The 25,196-nt window shown below is 40.5% G+C and overlaps 1 non-coding gene across 1 annotated transcript; it reads left to right on the top strand.

Moving 5' to 3' along the window:
* The first annotated feature begins 19,706 nt into the window (after positions 1–19,706).
* LOC111524506 lies at positions 19,707–19,767 on the top strand. The gene has a single exon (XR_002725808.1). It is a non-coding gene; the product is annotated as a U7 small nuclear RNA (small nuclear RNA).
* Positions 19,768–25,196: the final 5,429 nt, after the last annotated feature.

The raw sequence follows: 25,196 nt of genomic DNA, 5'->3' as shown, positions 1-25,196 counted from the left end.
AGCAAGAGGCCTCATTTTCAATCAAAACAGTCAGATACACAAATTAGCATCAGAAGCAAAATGGTTTCCTGGGAAACTAATGACAAAAATTCCAATTTTAAAACATTTTCTTTGCATCCTAGAGAGAGAAGCCATGTTTTTCACAAGGACAAAAGTCCTGTGCCAAAGAACTCCATCTCATATAAAGAAGTGTCATTGACCAAAGACTCTGGAATAGATGAAAAGTACTGTTTGAGGCTTTCAGGACATGCTTTATGTATTTTTCTATACCTCGTTCCCATATAATCCTGACCCATTCACTCATGCCTGTTTTTACAGAAGTGAAACATTTCCTCATTAATTTCTTTTCCCAGCCTTCCTTTGTCCTGTAAGAAATTGAACTTTTTAGCATGCAAGCAGCTGGAGAACAGGTCAGAGATTTTTTAAAATTATTAGTAGGTAGAGAAGACTTAGAATATCATACCTCTACCCATCAAAACCTATCTCTTGGAAATTATCTAAGAAAATAATTCACATTCCAATGATAATAATATACATTTGTAGAGTGGTTGATAGTTTTCAAAATGCCTTCACATATATTTCCTCAATTCAACAGTTTTCTACTCAATAGTTTGAGTAGAAATACAAGGTCTAATCTTTATGTTCTGTCTCCTAGGAGCATTTATTCAACTGACAAACACATACTGAGAGCCCTCTCTGTGCCTGGCCTTGAGGAATGCACTGGGGAACAGAGCCATCGGGCATCCTACCTTCTGGGATGAGCTGAGTCTTGGGAAAATAGGAAGCAATTAAAATTCATTAAAAATCAGATGTATATACAGCATGCTGCAGGAACACATAAGAAGGGCCCTCAATGCAGCATTTTAATATTGAGAAATCTCTTAATCTAACTCCTTAAGGGTGGAATTTCTGGTATCCTAAAAAACCAGTAAGGGAAGTATTGGCAAGGAAGCCTTCCCAAGGTCCTCTAAATCACACAACACTGGCAGTGTCTTACCTGAGGGTATAATGATGGTATGTGTATAATATGTGCATCAGGCACACCCCCTTTTATTGTGCTTCACTTTAATGCATGTCACAGATATTGTGGTTTTCACAAATTGAAGGTTGTGGCAACCCTGCATCCAGGAAGTCTATTGGTGCCATTTTTCTAGTAGCATGTGCTCACTTCCAGTCTCTGTGTCCATTTTGGTAATTCTGTTAATATGTCAAACTTTTCCTTTATTATATCTGTTATGGTGATCTATGATCAGTGATCTTTGATGTTAGTTACTATTGTAGTTGTTTTGGGGCACCATGAACCATGCCCATATAAAATGGCATTCTGACTGCTCCATTGACCAGCCTTTCCTCATCTCTCTCCCTCTCCTCAGGCATCCCTATTCCCTGGGACACAACAATATTGAAATTAGGCTGACTAATAACCCCTACAATGGCCTCTTAGTATTCAAGTATTCTCACTTTAAATTAGAAGTTAGGAATGATTAAGCTTAATGAGGAAAACATGTTGAAAGCTGCGATAGGCTGAAAGCTAGGCCTCTTGTACCAAACAGCCAAGCTGTGAATGCAAAGGAAAAGTTCTTGAAGGAAATTGAAAGTGTTACCCCAGTGAACGCATGAATGGTAAGAAAGTGAAACAGCCTATTGCTGATAAGGAGAATGTTTCAGTGGTCTGGATAGAAGATCATACCAGCCACAATATTCATTTAAACCAAATCCTAATCAACAGCAAGGCCCTAATTCTCTTTAATTCTATGAAGGTGGAGAGAGGTTAGGACGCTGCAGAAGAAAGTTGGAAGCTAGCCGAGGTTAGTTCAGGAGGTTTAAAGAAAGAAGCCATCTGTATAACATTAAAGTACAAGTGAAGCAGCAAGAGCTGACAGAGAAGCTATTGGAAGTTATCCAGAAGATCTAGCTAGGATCACTGAGGAAGTGGGCCACACTAAACAACAGATTTTCCATGTAGACAAAACAGCCTTATATCAGAATAAGATACCATCTAGAATTTTTATCACTAGAGAGAAGTCAGTGCCTGGCTTCCAAGCTTCAAAGGACAGGCTGACACTCTTGTGAGGGGCCAGTGCAGCTGGTGACTTTAAGTTAAAGCCGATGTTGCTTTATCATTACGGAAATTTTAGAACTCTTAAGAATTATGCTAAATCCACTTTGCCTACACTCTATAAATGGAACAACAAAGCGTGGGTGATAGCACATCTATTTACAGTATGGTTTACTGAATATTTTAAGCCTACTCTTGAGACCTATTGCTTAGAAAAAAAAAGATTTCCTTCAAAATATCACTTCTCATTGACATTGTACCTGGTCATCCAAGAACTCTGATGGAAATGTACAAGGAGATGAATGCTGTTTTCATGCCTACTAACACAACATTCTGCAGCCCATGGATTGAGCAGTAATTTTGACCTCAAGTCTTATCATTTAAGATAGGGATATTACTGCCATAGATAATTATTCCTCTGATGGATCTGGGCAAAGTCAGTTGAAAACCTTCTGGATAGGATCCACCATTTTAGATGCCATTAACATTCATGATTCATGGGAGGAGGTCAAAATATCAATGTTGACAGTTTAGAAGAAGTCGATTACAACTCTCATGGATGATTTTTTTTGTGGCTCAATGTTTCAGTGGAGGAAGTCACTGCAAATGTCATGGAAATTGCAAGAGAACTATAATTAGAAGTGGAGCCTGAAGTTATACAATCCCGTGATAAAACTTGAACAAATGAATGGTTGCTTCTTATGGATGAGCAAATAAAGTGGTTTCTTGGGATGGAATCTATTCCTGGTGAAGATGCTGTGAACCTTACTGAAATTACCACAAAGGATTTAGAATATTCCATAAACTTAATTGATAGAGCAATGGCAGGGTTTTAGAGGAGTGACTCCAATTTTGAAAGAAGTTCTACTTTGGGGGAAAATGCTCTCCAACAGTATCACATGCTAAAGAGAAATCTTTGTGAAAGGAAGAGTCAATCGATGCAGCAAACTTCATTGTTGTCTCATTTTAAGGAATTGCCACAACCACCCCAACCTTTAGCAACCACGACCCTGATCAGTCAGCAGCCATCAACATCAAGGCAAGATTCTTCATCAGCAAAAAGATTACAGCTTGCTGAAGGCTCAGCTGATCATTAGCTTTTTTCAATAGTAAAGTATTTTTTAATTAAGGTAATGCTACTGCATGCTTAATAAGCTATAGTATAGTGTAAACATACCTTGGCCTTGGCCACTGAGCCTGGCCAAGCAACTACTTCTGAATGTAGATATTGCTTAAAACATTTTATAATATCCTTTTATTGGCATTCTCTTCAGAGTCTGGAAGTAGTCTTTCTCCTATTCTTTTTCTCTTGTTTTTTTAATTGCACGGGTAATGCACATACTCGTGTAAACAATTTATTATTACACAAATATACAATTTTAAAAACAAAAATCTCACAATGATCTCCCCAAAAACAATTAACAGTATGTGATATATCCTTTCAGGGTTTAAACATGTCTGTGTTTACACATATTTTTTAGGCCAGAATGGAACCACATTGCACAACTTCCTTAAGAGACATACAGCTCGATGCTTATCTTAAATATAGATATCTTTCTGTGTTGGTAAAGACATAGTATTCTTTTAGATGACTATATAGTCACTCAATATATAGATGCACCATAATGTATTTAAGCAGTCTTCTACTGATGAACCCTAGGTTGTTTTTATAATTTTTCACTCTTATGAACAAAACTGTGACTAAAATCGTTATACATATTGATTTAGACATTAGTTTGAGTATTTCTAGAAAATAAATGTCTGGGACAAATTCCTAGCATATTATTTACAGATCCTCAATGTGAGCAAAGCTTTAAATTTAAGACTAATAAGTCATTTAAAAGTATTTTTGGTCAAAATAAAACTATAGTAAGTGGGGTGACAAGGGACTAGGCATATTGAGCAGATGAGATGCCTATACCTCTCATGCTGCTAGAAACTAGCATTATCTCATCACCACTGTAAATTCTGACAATTGTGGCATTACTGTTCCCACTTTAGAGATGAAGAAATTGAGACACCAAGAGGCTAAGGTTTTCCAAGGTTATGCAGGTAGCAAGGGGCAGAGCCAAGACTGGACGTAGGTCTTTCCAATTCTTTTGACTATAGCACCTGCCTCTTAGTAGTATAAAGCCATGTTACTGGTTTCTTGGTTTAAATTCCAACTGTCTCTAAGGAAAATATCAAAAGTGTTTTAGTCAATTTCAGAAGTGCTGAAATAAATGTAATCTTTCCAAATCTATATATAAAAAATACTTTGCATTTGAATACATAAATTTTGCTATGTTAATTATAAAATGTCTCAAGTTTAGTCACGTCATCTCCCTTTTCTTACTAAATAACAGTGCTGTACTATAAAAGACAAGGCACCCAAATACATACATTTCTTTATTCTAAAATGTTTCAGGTCTGGATTTATACAAATCCTATTATTCAAAATGGATAGTAAAGAAGCAAGCTCATTACGAAGTCAATTTGGCTGCCAGCTGCATTGTACTTAGAACTAACCTGTCATCTGAGAGTCTGTTCCTTGCTGTTTAATTACCTCTTTCCTTTCAAGCCCCTTTTGAAAATTCACCAGCTCTATAGTATTTTTCAGAGTTTCTCTCTAGGGACAGGCTCCTCTGGAAACAAAATACAGATACCGTGAGAAAAGATGGGTTAAAAAAAAATAGGGAAACTGGGAGGCCTAAAGAACAATATTCAAATGCTACTCTTCAGAATGTTTGTGTTTCAGTTGCTTCATCTTGGATTGTCAACTCACAAGGCAATACTAATGTTTTCCAATGAAATGGTTTAATTGTATATTATGTGCTCATTAGCACTGAGTTCCCCCTTTGTCCTAGTGTCTTTCCTGGTACCTCATGTGCTCCCATAGCACGCTGTGCATGCACTCATCATATCATTGACCACAGTTTCTCATCCTCCTTCCTCATTAGACTGAGAGTTTCTGGATAATATAAACCATGTTTCTGTTATCACTACGTTCTTAGTTCATAGCACAGCATCCAGCTCATGATAGCTGCTCATTTCATTTGTTGCTCAAAAAAAAGTCAGAAAATTTAAGGGCAGCTTTCCCCAGATGCAGTCTTTGTTTCTACCTTTCACCAATATTAACACAAAGCTCAACACTTTTACATTCCCCCCAAAACAATTCATTCACACCACGACCATTAGTGAGCAATGTGGATTTTGCTGAAGATTTTGTAGGCATATTAGGGGAGGGTGAGCCATGTAAAACTCAGGATCTAACATATTTGTTTCCTGCAGTTGTTTTTCCCCATTGTACTTCAACCTCACAGGCTTCCTCCTTCTACTAGACAGAACAACTCGGTGCTTTGCCAAACTCTTCCTCCAAACTCGCATAGCCATGTCCAGCAGAGCCCATGGTAGACACATACCTTTAGAAGTGGTGGGTGGCTGTGTTTAAAAAAAAAATTCCCCATTACATCAGCATTTGCAGCTATTAGTGCTTAGATTTTCCAAAAAGCTTTATGATATCTAATGTAAGCAAAATCATGCCTCTTCCAGGAATACCATTTTGAAAGTCACCCTCCACCTCTCCAATCCAAAGAGGAACAAGTCATTATGAGTCAAGTGAGGTCCTTCCTGCTAGGCCTTCAGCTGTGTTCACATCCACTACGCCTGGTGCTTCATGGTTCCTGGTCTCCAAGGAAGAAGGCCTCCTCACCTGAGGGCCTGAGCTCACCATGCCAGCCGAGGCAGAAACCTCTCACCTTATGACTGATGTCTCCCTCTCTCTGACCTCTAAGAAATCTTCTTTTCTCTTATTAATTATAATTAATTAAATTTATATATAATTATATTAAATTGTCATTTAATATATATAATTATTATATTAAATCCATTGTTATATTAAATATAATTAATAGATGTAATAATATATTATGCTGCAAATTTACTAATCTGCTGCTGTGTGCCAGACACTGTGTGCAGCACTTCTTTATAAGTTGCCTCATTTAGTTGCCAGGGCAAACCTGTAGATGGTTACTGCTACTCCTATTTCACAGATAACAAAACTTAGGTTAAGGAAAATTAAGTCATTTGCCTAAAGGTGTTTCACTTATGTGGAATTTGAACACAGTGTGTCTGCAACACCTGTGTATGCTTTGACCCCTCACTCCCTGTATAGACCCAGCATTACATCCCTACTACAAGCACAATCTGAGTGTTCCCTTTCCTTTTTCTATCTTTTGTGGATCTAAGAACCTTGCCCTGCCCTGCAGGCCACCTCTGCCATGGTCAACTGTCTTGCTGTTAACTCAGGCTGTGTCTCCCCTCAGGATGTGGTTTCCTCCCTAGCCATTGTCATAGCCAGTTCTGAATTCTTCTTTTTCCTTTTTTTTTTTTTTTTTAATGCTATGGCCTTGGCTGATTTGCTCTCATCTTTTTTCTACCTCCTCTTCAGTATTTCTACCAGTTACTGGATACCTCCTGAGAAAGATTTCTGGCTGTATTCACACTCGGCCGAGCCCCAAGAAACTTCCCAATTTTCCTTTGTTATAGCATCTTGGAAAGTTCCCTGCAGTTCTTGAAGGTCTCCCAGTATTTAGTCTTAAGGTTCCTAAAGAAGAATAATTTTTATCAAAAGTATAGTAACTGAGAAAAGATCTCTAAGTCATATTATTAAGTGAGAAAGACAGAGTGCAGAAAAGTAACTATGATGTGCTACCAACCACATACAAAGGACAGAAAAACTACCTGTTTTGGGTAGTTTTGGAGTGAGATGATTTTTACTGAGCAGATGAAGAATAGGAGCAGGAGGAGATTTCACTGTATATCTTTTACAGTTAACGTTTGAACCATATGAATATATTACCAATGTCAATACTACATGATTGATTTCTTTTCCTAAGGAAATGCAAGTAATTTTCCTGATGGGGAGGAGAGGGCATTTTGCTACAGTAGTTTATGAAAAATAATAAATGAAAAAATAGTTTTGATAAGGAAGACAGACAACTTGTTCCAGAAGAATGTTCAGGTCAGTAAATATTTCACATAAATCTGGCAATCCAAAACACCCAGCATTATGAGTAATTTGGACAATGGTCTAAAAGCAATCAGTTGGTAATGCAAAGTACCAATCCAACTATATGTGTCCTGTTTCTTGCACTGTACACGCCTAGGGGTTAGGAGGTTTCCTCTCTCATACAGCTAGAACTCAGTAAGTGTTTAGTGGTAATAGGGAAAAATTGCCCCACAGAATCCCTTCAACACTAAGGGGAGCAAGAAGCCATTTCAGTGTGATTTGTTGAGTCCTAAAAAACAACAGAAACTTTTAAGCACAATCAAGCTGATGTCAATTCAATCTCTGCTTAATAGCATAAAATAGAGGGCAGTTGAATAAGCAACTGTGCCCTCGCTCACATTCCTAACCCTAGTCTTGGAGAGTGCATAATAACCATGCTGTAGCCCAGTCCCACATAGTAACCAATACATGTGATTGAGGAAGCTAGGGTCAGTTCTCAAGAGCCTGAAGACTACTAGCATTCACTTCTTACCTCCAAATACTCTTGACCATATCTGAGGATAGAATAAATCCCCAAAGCCATCCCCCAAAATGACTGGACTTCTTAGTTTTCTTTGGTCTGGAGATGACCAAGGGTTGACCTCCACCCTGAGATTGGAATATATTGGACATGACTCCAGGCCTTTTCTACATTAGATCCATCTTCCTGGGAGCAGAATAAATGGTAGCCTATTCCTGTCACATTATTCTTCTAGCAAATGGGATTTCATCCAGATAGTATTTTTTTTTTTTAAGCAAGGGAAAAATTTCCTATCTTTTTTCATACCATAGGTGCAATTAACACTAAATTGGAAAAGCACAGGGACGCCTCAGCCTTTTATTTTTAAAAAGTTTTAATTGACAAATAACAATTATCGTATATATTTATTGCATGCAACTGGTTGTTTTGAAGTATGTATACATTGTGAAATGGCTAAATTGAGCTAAATTAACATATGCATTACCTCAAATACTTATCATTTGTGTGGTGAGAGCACTTAAAATCTACTTTCAGTGATGTTCAAGAATACAATACATTGTTAGTAACTATAGTCATCATGTTGTATAATAGACCTCTTGAACTTATTATTCCTAACTGAAATTTGTATCCTTTGACTAACATCAAAGAGAGATGTTGGGCAGATAGTGTTAAGCCTTATTTTAGACATCTTGAAATGACTAAAAACAATAGAAGCTATGTGGGTAGAAAGCTGACTTTCAACTCTCCCTAATCCTAAGAGTTGCAGACAAAGTCTAATGAATTAATCGAGACCCAAGTCATTCCAGACTAGGAACACATGGGAAATTGCCAATGGATAGTTGGATCCTCTCATTACAGAAACCTAAATCTGAGATAGTCATTGAAATGTCTAATCACCAATCTGATTTTTTTTTTAAATAAGAAGACTTTAAAAATAAAACAATTCTACAAAATCTATATGAGGTTGTGTGCAGAGTTTATTGTAGGGATGCTGTCAGTAATAGTACTTATAAGGGAGTGAGGGAGACAGGATGGGGCAGAAGGAGATGTTGAACTATAATTCAGTCACCACGGAGACTTCATCTCATCCCTTGGGAGGCTCTGAACCTAAGATGACCCTTCAGAGCTTTCCAAAATTGAGATAAGGGGGTGTGCCTTGTACCACTCGATAGACCAATCACTGGATATGAGCTGCTAAAGAAAGTGGGTATAACCTTGTGTAAGGCAGCTCCCTTAGGCTGAAGGCAAATCCTGGGGAGGGACTCAGCTGCAGGTCTTCCCCAGGCAGTGCTCCTGGTGGCTGTGAGAGGAAGCTGGTAGCTTGGTCCTCACTGGGGATCTTGGCAGTGTGCAAGATCCACTCCATAATCAAATGCCAAAATGAATACCAAACAAAGGCATCCTGGTTTTGAAAGTTAGCCCAGAAAATACAGTAGTATGAAATTCGATGGAGTAGTGCTCTGGCTAAATATGTTAGTAAAATTCTTGAAGCCATAATTGTCTGTGTATGATTACCTTCTGACTGAAATTGCCAGTTCAGTAAGCAAAAGGAGGCTGATTAAAGTCATATCTATTCTAAAACCCTCAAAGGCGGGGCCTCTCAGGAACAATTCAAAAGGATCATTCTTACTACAGATTCTTCCACATTTTTTTCCAGTTCTGTGTATTCCGTGGGCAGGTGGTCACTACCTGCAGCTGATAATTACAGGCTTTCTGTATGCTGCATTATGAAAGGAACCTGTTTATGCTGCCAGGGCTGACAGGGAAGCATGCAGCATATGTTTGACCCTGTAAAAGGGGGGAGACTCTTCTTTTATTATGGGCCATAGGGTTTTCAAGGCTGCTATCCATGGCAAATGTTCACCATGTTCAAGGGCTAAGGGCCAAGCACATGACCTTTAAAGAGCTTGTCAGCAGAAATTCCTTTCACTGAAAGCCTTGGCTGTCCCACACAATCGGCTAGTAATCAGAGCTACATTGTGCACTCTCTTTGTAAGAAGGCAAAAGTTCTATAGCTTCCACCACTGAAAATATTTAATATTGCACCTTTAATTTTCAATAATAATAACAACAATAGATAAAATGCTGCCATGGACTTCGTAGATACAAATGGAGGTTTTGATCTTCAGTGAAACATTTCCTCTTCTAGAATGGAGCAAAGCAACCATTTTGACAATAACTAAGAAAATTACACAGACGTTCTGGGCAAGAATGTTGTGAAAATGCCACTGAAGCTGCGCACGGTGACTCATGCCTGTAATCCCAGCACTTTGGGAGGCCAAGTCAGGTGGATCACGAGGTCAGGAGTTCAAGACCAGCCTGGCCAACATGGTGAAACCCCATCTCTGCTAAAAACTACAAAAATTAGCCGGGTGTGGTGGCAGGCACCTGTAATCGCAGCTACTTGGGAGGCTGAGGCAGGAGAATCACTTGAACCCAGGCAGCAGAGGTTGTGGTGAGCCAAGATCTCATCACTATTCTCCAGCCTGGGTGACAGAGCGAAACTCCATCTCAAAAAAAGAAAAAAAGAAAAGAAACTGTCACTGAAGCTACAAGAACAGTTAAAGCACTGGTCCCAACCTGGGTAGTTATGTCTTCCCCTCTCACCCCACTCCCAATTCACATCCACCGATAGCCATCAAACTGACGTTTATTTATTATGTGTACTGAACAATATTGCATTATTGTGTTATTATGATTAGAGTGTTTTATTCAGTATTAATAATCAGATCATTTATAATAAGATGCTAAATTAGGTCACAAATTGATAATAGGGAAAAGTGGAGTGAGTGTTTTCTACTGTGACGGCAATAATTTTGTTCTTTCTGATTTCTAAAATGATTACTTGAAAATATGAGAATGTGCTGAAAAATCACATACTATTTATTCAATCATATGAATATTGGGGGGTTTAAAACAAAACTGTGAAATTTTAGACTTATAGGTTACCTTTGAGATTACTAGATACAAGTCCATCTTTTACAAATGAGGAAAGAGGGTTTGAATTGCTCAGGTTTCTATTCTCAGGACAGTGATCCAGGCCTCTAGTTCCCTGGCAATCTTCTTTCCACTGGAAGAAACATTTGCTCTGGTTATTAATATTATATGTACATGTTAGTGGAACATTCTCATTGGCTAAAAATAAAAAAAAGGAAGGCTTAGATGCCTTTTGACTAGACTAGGTTCAGAGAAAACTCAGACAGTGTGAATCTCAGATTGATTTGACCCTTAGGCACACCTGATTACTACCTTGACTCAATGAAGCTCATTGACATGTGACTCCCAGCATACAGGCCGGAAATTTCAGCATTTCTGGCTTTCACATCCCAGTGACCAGAATCCTTGCAGACCTTAGAGGGTGATTATGACAGCAACACCTAGTGAGACTTCTAAAACTTCTAATAGATACCAATGTATATGGAGATTCCTGTGTCTCGTTTTATTTAGATTCCCGTTTAATGGTAAGCATTCATTCTGCCATGGCTTGGATGGTTTCTTCTACCCAGATTCTATCATTCTGCTATCATTGTGTTCTGCTGAGGCTAACCCTACAGATCCGGCTCTGTATACTCCAATGTCTAGAATGGTGAAAAGACAGCCAGAAAGGTCAGGATGCAAGTAACGTGTATGAAAAAGCTCCCATCTTTAGTGTATAGCCTTGAAAGTGGTACAGAGACCTTCAAAATAAAGCACTAACCTTGAGAGCATATTTCTTACTTTTTATTTCACAGGACTTTTCCATAACTGCTAAGTTCCCAGTTCTCTGTATGTCTTGAAAAGTCCAGTTTGGGAGGTGAAGGTGAGCATGAGATTCAGGCATTTCCTCTAGAATGATATGCAGCTCATCCTAACTAATCCACCTGCTCTGCAATACCAGATGATAGTGCATGTTGATTAGTAAGCAATGTGCATATTTCTTTAAATGAAGGAGTTGCAGATTTGTGTTGCCAGAGACAGATGACAAAATCTAACGACTGATGACTGATGCAGTACCAGTTGAATTTGTGTTAAGTCTGCAAATACTGACTTAATGTGCCTGTATCTTCTGACAGTCTGCAGTTTTCACAAATATCCCTTCCTTTCCCTTTCCTTCTTGCTTGTTCCAGGGTCTCTATCAAGAAAAAGAGGGATCCCTGAGAGAGCCTTCTGACTTGTGAGTGTGAACTACAGCCAGAACATTTCAGCCATCCTGAGCTTCACATGAAGTTGGGATCTTGGCATTAGGATTTGTAGCAGGTTCCTAGTACTGCTGTAATAAAGTACCACAAATGCAGTGGCTTAAACAGAGAAATCACTTGTCTCACCATTCTGGAAGCTAGAAGTCCAAAATCAAAGTGTTGGCAGGATTGATTCCTTCCGAGAGCTGTAAGGGAGAAACTTTCATGTCCTTCTCCTAGTTTCTGGTGGCTTCCTGGTAATCTTTGACATTCTTGGCCTGTAGATACATCATCCCAGTCTCTGCCTTCATCTTCACATGGCATTCTCCCTGTATGTGTGTCTGTTTCTGGGTCCAAATTCCCCCCTTTTATAATGATACAGCCAATTGGATTAGGCCCAATGCTAATCATCTCATTTGAACTTGATTATGTGCAAAGCCCTTATTTCCAAATAAGGTCACATTCACAGGTTGGGAGCTAGGACATTAAAATCTTTTGCAGGGACATAATTCAGCCCATAACAGGGCTTCTAATGTAGGTCCAAGGAAAATGATATAAGCCATTGGATTGTGCAGATCCAGCCTTAATCTCCCACTTTTGTGCCCTGCCAGGTGTTTCTTTCTCTACCCCCACCCAGCCATCCCATGCATGGGCTTTTCCAAATGAAGCCTCCTATTGGCTTAGGCTGGAGGGGAGCTCCCCTCTGTCTACTGAGGCCTTGGGCCTGTTGCCCAGATTCTAGGCCTGGATTCTGGCTCTGCTAATACCCAGCCTCTGCCTACGCTGCTGACATATAGTGGTGTGGATGAATTGTCTGTTCTCCTGGCCTTTTTCATCTAAACTTATCCATGACATAATATAACCTAGGAGCTAAGAACATGGACTCTGAATCCAGCATCTCAGCTCTGAAACTTCCTAGATGTGTGACCTTGGACAAGTTTCTTAAGCTGTTTGTCCTGCTTCCTCATCTGTAAACCCATCACCTCAAAGATTTGTTAGGATGATAAAATGAAATAATTCATGTAAAGCAGTTTGAACAGTGCCTGGCACATAATAAGCACTCTCTAAAGTTAGCTGATATTATTATTAGCTTTTCCCTGACCCAGTGAATTAACACTGGTCCTTGGAAGGACAGGCCAGGCAAGGATGACAGGGGAAGTGGATGAGCAATGAAGAAGATGAGCCCCTTTAGGGCAAGCATCTACAGTGAGGATTAAAGGAGGCCAGGCCTTAGCAATGAAGGAGTAGAGAGGGCAGCAGGGCTCAGGGCCCTTCTGCGCAGTGGACTCCCAGAGGTAGCTAAGCAAAGAATCTGAGGAAAATCTCCAGGACTTCTTATCTGCTTCCTTACCACAAACAGAATGACCTCAAAGTGTGGGCAAGCTTGGGCCTCAGCAGACACACATAGAGGTAGATCAGTAGCACAGGTATGTGTGTGTATGTGCATGTGTGTGTGAGTGTGCAGAAGTCACTAGGAAGTTCTTTGTCCCATTACCCTATTACCTGAAGTGCTGTCCTATATTCTGTACTTACAGTTTAAGAAGACTTTGGGGACCATCCTCACCCTTTGAGCTTTCCCTTCACTCTCCTCAGTGTCAAACCCATGTCTTTCCCTCAGGACAGCTGCCACCCTGGGCTGCTGCTGCCAGCAGAGGTGCTGTGCTTGCAAAATCCTCTGTTTGGTTGTCACTGTTTGGTTATTACCCTACTGCAAAGGAACAACTCAACAAATGACTTTAAACTATTCACTTTTCAAATATTAGGTTAAGGCTATCTGAAGTTTGATCAAGATATGGTGGATAAGAAATCACTGCCCCTCCTAAAAATTTAGGTTATGATTCAAGTGCTCTTTTAAGAGACATTTCAGAATGTTGACTGTATGCATTATCCCAGTGCTCAGCAACCGTGGCATAGCTACATTTAGGCAGTCTTTTGTGATGAGACATATATATGGGTGAAGCATTTGGTCTTTCAAAAAAAGCACCAAACTTCCCCTGACCCTGCTGTTACCTTACTTGCTGTACCTCTTACTTTCCATCTACTCCCCAAATTGTCAACTAGTCCATACTTGCTGTTTCCACTGCCTCCCCACCCACAATCACACTGGACTGTATAATTCTTAACTCTTTGCATCCTCATCACCCAGGTATAATTGCTCTTTGGAGGTGGTCTTTACCTGTCTCATCACCAAATCCAGTGGCTACACAATAATCTTTAGGCTTCTTAACTACTCTTAAAATCCTCTCGTCCTGAGGCTTCAGTGACCCCGAGCCACCCTAGGCTTCCTGTCTTCCTGGCAGTTCCTTCCCTGGATCTTTCTTTAGCTATTCTTCCTTCTTCCTCCTAAATGCAGGTACATCCAATGGGTATGTCCTCATGACCTTCTTCCCTCTCCTTCTACCATCTTCCTAACTATGTTTAGTTTATTGGATATAGAAGTCCTCCCTCAACAGTGGGCTGTTGGAAACACAGACTATCCAAAGCCAGATACGTTTAGCCATGAGACTTTGCAGAATCTCCTACCAGGAAATGAGAGTAGGCACTGGCCCAAACACCAAAGCAGAAGAATCCAGCATAACAGTGCAGCCCTGGGACACCATGCTGGATGCAGCTTAGGACAGGGGATGGGCATCAAGGAGTTTGACCATAGAATAAAGGAGAGGTCCAAAGCTGTAGGTCAGTCAGTGTGCTTGAAGCTTATTTCTAATGGTTGTATATAGTAGGTTTAAGTGTTTCCCAATCTCTTCACAGGGGTTAGGTATCCCTCTTGTACTTCTCCATCATGTCCTTTATCACACTGGATGTAGGGTATTGTATATTTGCTAGTCGGTATCCAGCTCTAGACTCTAATATTTGGAGGGCAAAGACCATATATATCTTTATCATCATTATAGTTCCAACACCTAGACTAGTGCTTGTCCCAGAGAGGGTGCTAAATGAATTTTTATTGGAAGAGTGAATGAACAGGATTTTTAAATTTGAAAATTAAGTTAGTGGGAAGTATGGGAAAGAAAACATATGTAAACCAAGATAAAATTTGTACAAAGTGCATACCATACAGTCATGTATTATTGTTAGAGGTAGACTGCAAATTTCACTCTGAACTGCCTACCAGTGAAAGCAAAGAAAAAATATCAGTGATAAAATTTATAGTGACTGTAGGATTTTAAAAGATAAGTTGCTCAGATGAAGTATAAGTATCACTGTGTTGACTTAAGAGAAATGTCTCCATGGATCCCAACAGAGTGTTACTGGCTTGGCCACAGACAATGTCTAACAGGCCATCTTTATAATAGTGAATGCTATAGGGCTATTTTTTACAATGTCCTTCAATATAGGCTAATCAGATACTATAAATTTAAAGTAATTCTATGAGAAGGGAGACCAGAGTAAAGTAATCAAGTGCCCAGAATGCTGATGACCTGTCATAAAATTTAGAATATCCGGTAGTATAAGGTGTGTCCTGAGGCACATGAGTATTTTCTTTCTTTCTTTCTTTCTTTTTCTTTTTTCTTTTTTGAGACAGAGTCTTGCTCTGTCACCCAGGCTGGAGTGCAGTGATGTGATCCCAGCTCACTGCAACCTCTACCTCCAGGTTCAAGTGATTCTCTTGCCTCAGCCTCCTGAGTAGCTGGGATTATAGGTGTGTGCCACCATGCCCAGCTAATTTTTGTATTTTTAGTATATACAGGGTTTCACCATGTTGGCCAGGCTGGTTTTGAACTCCTGACCTCAAGTAAGCTACCCACTTTGGCTTCCCAAAGTGTTGGGATTACAGGCATGAGCCACCACGCCAGCCACACATACTTATTTCTCATAATATTATCTAAGAGCTCTGTGATCAAGTAAATTTGAGAAATACTGCCTACTCAGATTCTTATTTCTTGGATGTTTACATGTACATTGACATATACTAATGTTTCAAGAAGTTCTTCAGTAAAGAAACTTTGTCTAATCTGGAGTGTTACCAAAACAATTTGATCATTTTATTATATACTACCTGTTTACATTTCAGGGAAATTTAAGGATGACACTTTGGGAAACAATCTTCTAGGGAAATTATGGACTGCATGTCTACAGACAACCCTGTATGAATGTTGTTTCTCACAATTGAGTTCTTGATAAGAATCTGTCCACAGAGTGTTCCAAGTGACAGTCACTTGGCAAGAACTTGGAGTGGAGATAATCTGTGCTGTTATTTACAAATGGGCCTTTGACAGTTAACTGAATGGCAGGTCATCTGAGGAAATTAACAGCTTCTACTCAATCTTTGTTTCCATACCCTTCCCAGGGAGATCCCAAGGGAAGCTGAGTATTATGTTAGAAAACAGTCATGACTCCATTCTACTGAAACCCAGTGAAACCATCTCAGTAGAGAACAATCTGAAAATCTAAGCTAGTCTGAACCGCAGTAATAGTATTCTTCCCAAGAACTTCCACGTACTTCTAGGAGTGGTGAAGAATACACTGCTGTTGTTATTGAAAATAACGTCTATTGATTATCTTAATCAATGACTATTCTCTATGGGTTTATGTGCCAATAATTTAGGCTGCTCAGTTTTCTCCATTGAAACTTAAGATTTAAATCACTAGATCATTAAAAAATCATATAATGCATTGCCCCTTCTATCTGGGCAGGCATGCTTCAGATGAACAACAGTGGGAAAATATAATTTCTATGACAAGAGGGAGGAGAAACAAAGTTTATGTCCTGGTATATTCCTTCCTTCTAACTAGCTGACGACTTCCCTCTGTAATAGGTCAGAAAACCATCAGCTAAATGAGGAACCAGAGAAACACACAGTCTAGATCATCTGAGCTCTTAAGAAAGAGGAGAAAGAACTAACCTTCATTTTTTTCTGTTACTAATCTCCTTAAAACTTCTAAAATATTTTCTACTCTAACTTACTAGGCTTCATAGAATCAAGAAAGGTAAAGCATCATAAAAAAGTATCACATAAGTGAGCTAAAAACATTTTACATTTCACTCTAGAGTTCATTATATTTTTGGCAGGAAATTTATCTTCCTAATTATGTTTTACTTATGTTGAAATTAACTTTAATTGGTATTTCCTGTGAACACACTGAGTAGAAAGCAGGAAAGCCTGCCTAAGTTTAAAAATTGGCCTTGGATAATCCAAAATTCACACTCATTCTGAGTGATCTCATCTATGCCCACAATTTCACCTATTCCTGATGCTCTGAGGACTTCCACATCAACATCGCTCCTCCAGTCTCATTCCTGAGCTATGCAGTGCATTTGAACAGACTCTCGGGCAACTTCGCCTATATGTTCACATATGCAATGTGAATTCATCATCTTTCTGGCCATTTCTTACCTCTGTTCCCCTCTCCCTATAATCCCAGCCTCAATAATTAGATCCACCTTCCACCCAACTGCCCAAGTCAAAATCTAGAAGCTTCTCTAGACTCCTTATTCCTACTCACCACCCTTCTTGGGACTAAAATCCATATCCTTTGGCATGACATTGAAGGGCCTTCACAGTTTAGCCCCATGTTTCCCAATGAAAGCCGTGTTGGCAATTAGGGCACAACAGTTCTTCTGTTTGCGGGATTGCCCTTCTCATTTCTAGTCCCACCCACTAAATGCCAACAACAATCCCCATTCCCCATCATAACTGGAAAACAAATAAATTTAAAAAGATCATCTACATTTCCTAATGCTACTTGTAAGGTAATACAGCCTCTAGCTGAGAATCACGCCTCTAGCTGAGAATCACAAGTCTAGCTTCGCCTACCTTTCCAGCCCCATCTCTCCCTGCATTCCTCCATAGACTTGACATTCCAGCCACACTGAATGATTTGCACTTCCTGTGTGTGCTGTGCTCTCTCAAGCCAAGCCTCTGTGCCTTTGCACATGCCGTTTTCTCTGTCCCTCGTGTCACCCCTCTCCTTACTGAGGGTGATGGCTAATTTTATGTGTCAACTGGACTGAGCTAAGGAATGCCCAGATAGTGGCAAATCATTCTTTCTGTGTGTATCTGTGAGGCTGTCTCTGGAAGGTGTTACTCTCTCTGAGCAGAGAGTAGGCTGAGTAAAGAAAATCCACCCTCACCAATGGGGGTGAGCATAATCCAACCTGTTGAGAACCCAAACAGAACAAAAAGGTGAAGGAGGGGCACATTCTGTCTCTCTTCTTGAGTGGGTCATACATCTTTTTCTGCTCATGGATGTCAGAGCTCCTCATTCTCAGGCCTTTGGACTCTGAGCCTTACATCAGCAGCATCCTCTCCTCTCAATTCTCAGAACTTTGGTCTTGGACTGGGAGTTACGCCATCAGCTCCCCGGTTAAGATTTGGACTGAATTACACCACCGGCTTTCCTGGTTCTCTAGCTGGCAGATGGCAGACTGTGGAACCTCTTGGCCTTCATAATCATGTGAGCCAATTCCCATAATAAACTGGTTTTGTTTCTCTGGAGAATCCTGACTAATACATTGGGCCAACCAAAAATCAATACCTCAAGATTCAATTCAAACCCTTTTGTCCTGGGGAGTCCCCTGCCCACCCTCTACCACAGTAACCTCTTGTCCCTGTAAACTGTAGCTCCCCTTTGGCCTGACCTAGACAGACCAAGCTTCAAAATACCTGCCATAGGCTGGGTGCGGTGGCACACACCTGTAATCCCAGCACTTTGGGAGGCCAAGACGTGGGGGATCACTTGAGGTCAGGAGTTCGAGACCAGCCTGGCCAACATGGCAAAACCCCATCTCTACTAAAATTACAAAAATTAGCCAGGTGTGGTGGCACGTGCCTGTAATCCCAGCTACTCAGGAGGTTGTGGCAGGAGAGTCACTTGAACCCAGGAGGCAGAAGCTGCAGTGAGCCTAGATCGTACCACTGTACTCCACACTCCAGCCTGGGCGACAGAGAGAGACTCCATCTCAAAAAACAAAAACAAACAACAAAATACCTGCCATGCCCACATCCCACTTTGGGAGAACTGCCCTCTCTGTAGCCCTGCCCTATGTTGATCAGCCCTTTGTAAATACTGTGATATCCTTACAGCTGATGGACCAGGAGTGGTACCTGAAGCAAGGGTGGCCAACCCATAGGCCAGTGCCCTATGATGTGCCCTAGCTTGAAAAGATGAACTGGGCCCATCAGATTCTCTTTCTCTTTCTCTCTTTCTTGGAAATTTCTAGGAGGAAGCACTGTTTCTTCAATTGATTCATACTGTTTGTATGAGTCAATTGTCAGGAGCTGCTATCACTGAGGAAAGGGCCCTAACTCAAGAGTCTATGTGGGCCATGAGAGTGATGGGGAGACCAGCAGCGTCACACAGGTAGCATGTGGACTGGACTCCTCTCCTCTATTGCTTCACCAGTCCGTGGAAACACCGCCAGTAGTATCTGGGGACCCTAAGGAGAAAGAAGCACAGAAAGAAAACAGGGCACCAGGAGAACTGAGCAGCAGAGAGTGAGCCCTATGCATAGAGATGACACTTGTCCCTGATCTGCCTCCAAAGAGCCTCCCAAACCCAAATGTGACAGGGCTTTATTGCACCATACTGACCCACAGAGGAAAAAGTAGACTGAAGGGGTAAGCTGTTTCCTAGTTCTGCTTCCACCAATTTCAAACCCCATGGCCACAGGCAAGTGTTTCTGGAGCACTTTTCTGATCTGTAAAATGGAGGTTCTAGTTTCTTCTCCACTTTAAGACCTGTTCAGTGATTAATTAGCTGTATTGACCTTGGACAAGTCATTTGGCCTCTATGAGGCCAGTTCCTGCAATTTTAAAATAAAATCAATAAATTTCACTTTGCAAAGAGGGTGCAGTAATCAACATAATGTATATAGAAAGTGTCTTGTACTATGACTTCTTTTTCCAAGCATTGCAAAAATCATAGAAGACATTTTTGTTGGTATCTATAGTTATAAATATGTATATATAGCATATTGATTAGCATTATTCTAAAATCTTACTGAAGTCTGCTGATTTGATGTTACTTAAATCTTATACCAGTTACAGCTCTTCTAGAATTTGTCCAGCAGTTCTCCTGGATTTTACAGGAAAACCCCACACACCAAAAAACAAACAAACAAACAAAAAAGCCCACATTACACCTACTTTTATACTATTCTGTAACTGAAGAATTATCATTACAGTTGAGCAGTCTCAAACAAGGGATTGCTATACTTCTAAAAACGATTTATCACTTGCTTTTTATTGCAACACTTTGAAATCCTTCTGCAGGCTATAAATCAGTGCTCTTTTTTCTGCTTACTACCTATTATTTCAGTTTTACTATTAATAATAGCTTTAAAACCCTTATAATAGCTGTGGAACAATTTTTCTGAAACTGCTTATTATATGATTTCCATTAGTAACAGCTGATTTTTTTTTCTAATCCTTTTGGACACCTGGAACTCTGAAAGTCCCTGAAGTCTGGGGACTCTTGACCTTTCTCTTTCCCACCATCCAATCAATTATCAAGACCTGTTTTGCCTGTTTTAAAAATATCCCTAAATGAGTGCACCACTATTAACCTAGGCCCAGACCACCAGTACTTCTCACTTGAATGATTACAGCGGTTCCCTGACTGGTCTCCCTACACTCAGTCTCTCATGACGGTGCTCTGGATATGCCAGTGAGTAACACAGGCAAGGTATGAATTTCCAATGCCATGGAGCTTTTTTATACTAGTGAGAGAAAGACAAAAAGGGGTTCCTCAAGAAAACCCCAACTTGCAAATTGTCATGAGTGCTATATAGGAAATAAGCAAAGTGCTGCAATAGAGAATATGGGGAGAGTGCATTGTAATTATGAGGGGTGGTCAGGGAGGACCTCTCTAAGGAGGTGACTTTCAAGGTAAGACTACAAGAGTAAGAATGAGTCAACCAAGTGAAGAGTATGAGCACTGCAGGCAGATGCAAAGGACCCAGGAAGAAAGGCATGTCTTTTTGACTCTAAGAGAAGCCAACGTATTCTCTATGGCAATGAGCAGGGTCAGCACCTCTCCACCCTCCAGCACAGACAACTAAAGTGTGGAAATGAGAGGAAGCATCCTACCTAGATGGATGAATGCCTTTTCTACAATATAAATGTGATTAGGTACTTAAAGAGCTTCATGATTTCCCATAACCCTTAAATGTTCAAGCAATTTAATTTGTAAGAACCTTCACACTCAGGTCCCTACCACTTTCCCACCCTTATCCATACCCATTTTCCTTGTCACCCTGCAATGATCACCTTTTGGTTCCTTGAATGCACCATGCTTTTCTGTGTTCAGTACTTGCCTCCTCTGTCCCACTGACTGAACATGATTCCCCTTGCCTTCATTGATGGATCCTTTCTCACTTCACCTTTGAAGCCTCAGCTTAAACATCACTTCTTTCGACAATGCCTCTCATAGCACTGTGTGTCTAATTCCAGTCATGAATTAACTTCAGATCTCTGGGAAGGAACTTCGTCGTGTCTTATTACGACTGCCCCTGGTGTGGTTAGCATTATATTCATCAACAATTCTTTGGCCAAGGATCCCAAACTGCTCTATGACCAACTCATTGTTTTTAAAACCCTTTTAGAATGCACAGATGAAGTACACTGTACCTTGCCATTACAATATTGAGAATGGCACGTCTATCTAGGCTCTAATCCAAGGTGGTTACAGATGTACCAGAAGAACACCCTTCTTAAATCAACCCAGGGACAGAGTATGGCTGGAATAGCTTAAAATTAGCAAAGTCTGTTTGGAGGTTGCAAGCAGTGGAAGGAAGAGAAATTAATCCAGGTTTCTAAGATCACATTCCCAAGCTAAATACAGAAAAAAATATTCTAACATTCACTTCTGACGGCAACTTTTTACAGACAGAATCCAAAGGCTAGGAAGGTGGATTTCAGCTGCTTAAAATCCTGCTACAGTGAAACAATGATTTATATTAATTTTCTGTCACTAAAATTTATATGCAGCTAGCCTTCTTCTAAAGCAACTGGTTATCAGAAATATGACAGCATGTTTATATGCCCACATCTTTTTTTTTTTTAACCCACTTGGCTTTAGATTGCTTGAGACTAAACCTTGAAATAATATAGAATGTTTATAGTTCTGAGCAGAAATGCCATAAAGTAATGCAAATTAATCATTTATTAGTCAACCAGTACCTCATGCCTGACAGTTTGCTATATAGCATATGCAGAAAAGACAAATGAGAGCATGATGATGTGTAGTTAGCTGCCTTAAGGGACTCACATGATCTGAGAAGCCTGCCTCCCATCACTCTGGTAGGAAACCACTTCCATGTTAAATTCCAGAGGTGGCTTATAAAAGATTTTCCTACTGAAATGTCAAGATTCCTACGCGGGTTCTAAAGCCACCAATTGCATGAACCCTATTTATTTTATGTATATCTGACTTGTTATAAGAAAGAATTTGAGATGATATATGTGTATGTGTGCAACAAGATCAAAAGTAAATTAAGGAAGAAGAGGCAGAGATAACGGAAGGTAGAAAAGTAGGATGAAGCTGGGAATGAGGCATCATGTTATTTCCATGTCTTAAGTTTCACAACTATTTGGCAGATTAATTTTTATATACATGTGTGTGTATGTAATGAGATTTGTTATTATTTCCACATTATATATACCCTTAAAAAAAACAGAAACAAAACCAAAAATCCCTCTTTTTAGAATTTATCAGGTGGACATAGTGGCTCACACCTGTAATCCCAACACTTTGGGAAGCCAAGGTGAGTGGATCATTTGAAGTCCAGAGTTTGAGACCAGCTTGGCCACCATGGTGAAACCCTGTCTTTACTAAATATACAAAAATTAGCCAAGTGTGTTGGCGCCCACCTGTAATCCCAGCTACACAGGAGGTTGAGGCAGGAGAATCACTTGAACCTGGGAGGCAGAGGTTTCAATGAGCCGAGATCGCACCACTGCACTCCAGCCTGGGGCATAGAACAAGACTCTATCTCAAAACAAACAAACAAACAAACCAATAGAATTTATCCAGATCTTTTTCTCTAATTTTGTTTGTAAGCACCTAAAAGTAGACTCTCACTGATTCTACTATCAGCATTTGGTTCATCTAGAGCAAATTTTTTCCAAATTCCTCTATCTATACTAATACAGTCAGTGAATGTAATATTGATGATATTTTAATAGTACTCTCAATCATCTGAAAGACATTCCCTGTTAAGGGGAAAATAAATGAGACACTATTAGTCAGATAGTTTGTTTCTCCAAACAAAACCCCAAAGCTCCTGATTTATGACAGGTGGGCATCAACCCTAGGCAGAACAGACAACTTCAGTGCTGCCTACAGTATGGCATCATGTGCTCTATTTCCCAACAAGCAGAAGCTCAAAATTGTGGCCAGGTTTAAAGGCACCATAATGGCAATTTCCTAGAAAGTCACTAGGTGGAAGGGATTTTTATTATGTCTTCTTTCACAAAGACCTTTGTTCTCTCAACCAAAGTCATCCCCTCCAGTGTATAAGAGTTTTAGATTAAGTATTTGTTCTGATTTTTTCATCACTGCATTTTCCAGATACATTTTTTTTTTCTATTACAAAGAGATTCGTTCTTCGTAAGGAGTGTGTCAGCACTTTCTCACCAGTTACCCTGAAAGAGGAAATGTACTTGAAATGAGAAGCAGTAATTATTGAGATCTGTCTGCTTCTCACATGCTAGGGCTGTGTTCAGGATACTCTGTTGGTTAAAGAACAGCAGTCAGGTTGCATGTGACCCAGGAAGGTGGAGTCCTCATGGCCATGGAAAAGGTGCTTCTAAAAGCAATGGAAAATTGCTTGAGGGTATTAAGAGTGTGTTGGACAACACTGCCTGATGCGAATAGTATTAAATAGCAATATGAGGACAAAACAAAAGGAAATGATGAAAGCATTTACACTTTAACTATAGGAAATAAGAAAAGAAAGATGTTGTTCCTCCTTTGTATCCCATTTCCTGTCAATATCAAGACCCATGAGGCAAGTATGTAGGCCTTAGGGTAACAGTCTTGGACTGTAGGATTTGGTTCAATGAGCTAAGGAGGCCTTCAGAGATTCCATGGTTCGTTTGGGGGTGTTTAATCCCAGCCTAGGGAAGTCTTGTCTAACTGGCTCAAAATACAGGCATTTTCCCCAAGTTCTGTTCTACATCCTTAGTTTCACATTAATTGTTGTCAGCGTACACATTTGAAAAAGGTGATGAGCAAGTCTGTTCCCAGATGGCCAAATAGGAACAGCTCCAGTCTGCAGCTCCCAGCATGATCAACACAGAAGACAGGTGATTTCTGCATTTCCAACTGAGGTACCTGGTCCATCTCACTGGGACTGGTTGGACAGTGGGTACAGCCCATGGAGGGCGAGCCAAAGCAGGGCAGGCCATCACCTCACCTGGGAAGCACAAGGGGTCAGGGGATTTCCCTTCCCTAGCCAAGGGAAGCCGTGACAGACTGTACCTGGAAAAACGGGACAATTCTGCCCAAATACCATGCTTTTCCCACAGTCTTAGCAGCTGGAAGACCAGGAGATTCTCTCCCATGCCTGGCTCGGCAGGTCCCACATCCATGGAGCCTTACTCACTGCTAGCGCAGCAGTCTGAGATCAACCTGTGAGGCTGCAGTCTGGCGAGGGGAGGGGTGTCTGCCATTGCTGAGGCTTGAGTAGGTAAACAAAGTCGCCAGGAAGCTCGAACTGGTCAGAACATACCGCAGCTCAGCAAGGCCTACTGCCTCTATAGACTCCACCTCTGTGGGTAGGGCATAGCTGAACAAAAGGCAACAGAAACTTCTGCAGACTTAAACATCCCTGTCTGACAGCTCTGAAGAGAGCAGTGGTTCTCCTAGCACAGCATTTGAGCTCTGAGAACAGACAGACTGCCTCCTCAAGTGGGTCCCTGACCCCTGTGTAGCCTAACTGGGAGACACCTCCCAGTAGAGGCCGACAGACACCTCATACAGGCAAGTACCCCTCTGGGACAAAGCTTCCAGAAGAAGGATCAGGCAGCAATATTTGCTGTTCTGCAATATTTGCTGTTCTGCAGCCTCCACTGGTGATACCAGGCAAACAGGGTCTGGAGTGGACCTCCTGCAAACTCCAACAGACCTGCAGCTGAGGGACCTAACTGTTAAAAGGAAAACTAACAAAGGAATAGCATCAACATCAACAAAAAGGACATCCACACCAAAACCCCATCTGTAGGTCACCAACATCAAAGACCAAAGGTAGATAAAACCACAAAGATGGGGAGAAACCAGAGCAGAAAAGCTGAAAATTCTAAAAACCAGAATGCCTCTTCTCCTCCAAAGGATTGCAGCTCCTCACCAGCCATGGAACAAAGCTGGATGGAGAATGACTTTGACGAGTTAACAGGAGTAGGCTTCAGAAGGTCAGTAATAACAAACTTCTCTGAGCTAAAGGAGGTTGTTTGAACCCATCGCAAGGAAGCTAAAACCTTCAAAAAGATTGGAAGATTAGAGGAATGGCTAACTAGAATAAACAGT

This window comes from Piliocolobus tephrosceles, chromosome 6 (genome assembly GCF_002776525.5).
Source record: "Piliocolobus tephrosceles isolate RC106 chromosome 6, ASM277652v3, whole genome shotgun sequence".
NCBI classification, from domain to species: Eukaryota; Metazoa; Chordata; class Mammalia; order Primates; family Cercopithecidae; genus Piliocolobus; species Piliocolobus tephrosceles.
Note: the sequence above shows the minus strand (reverse complement) of the source record. Positions and strands in the feature narration are given on the sequence as shown.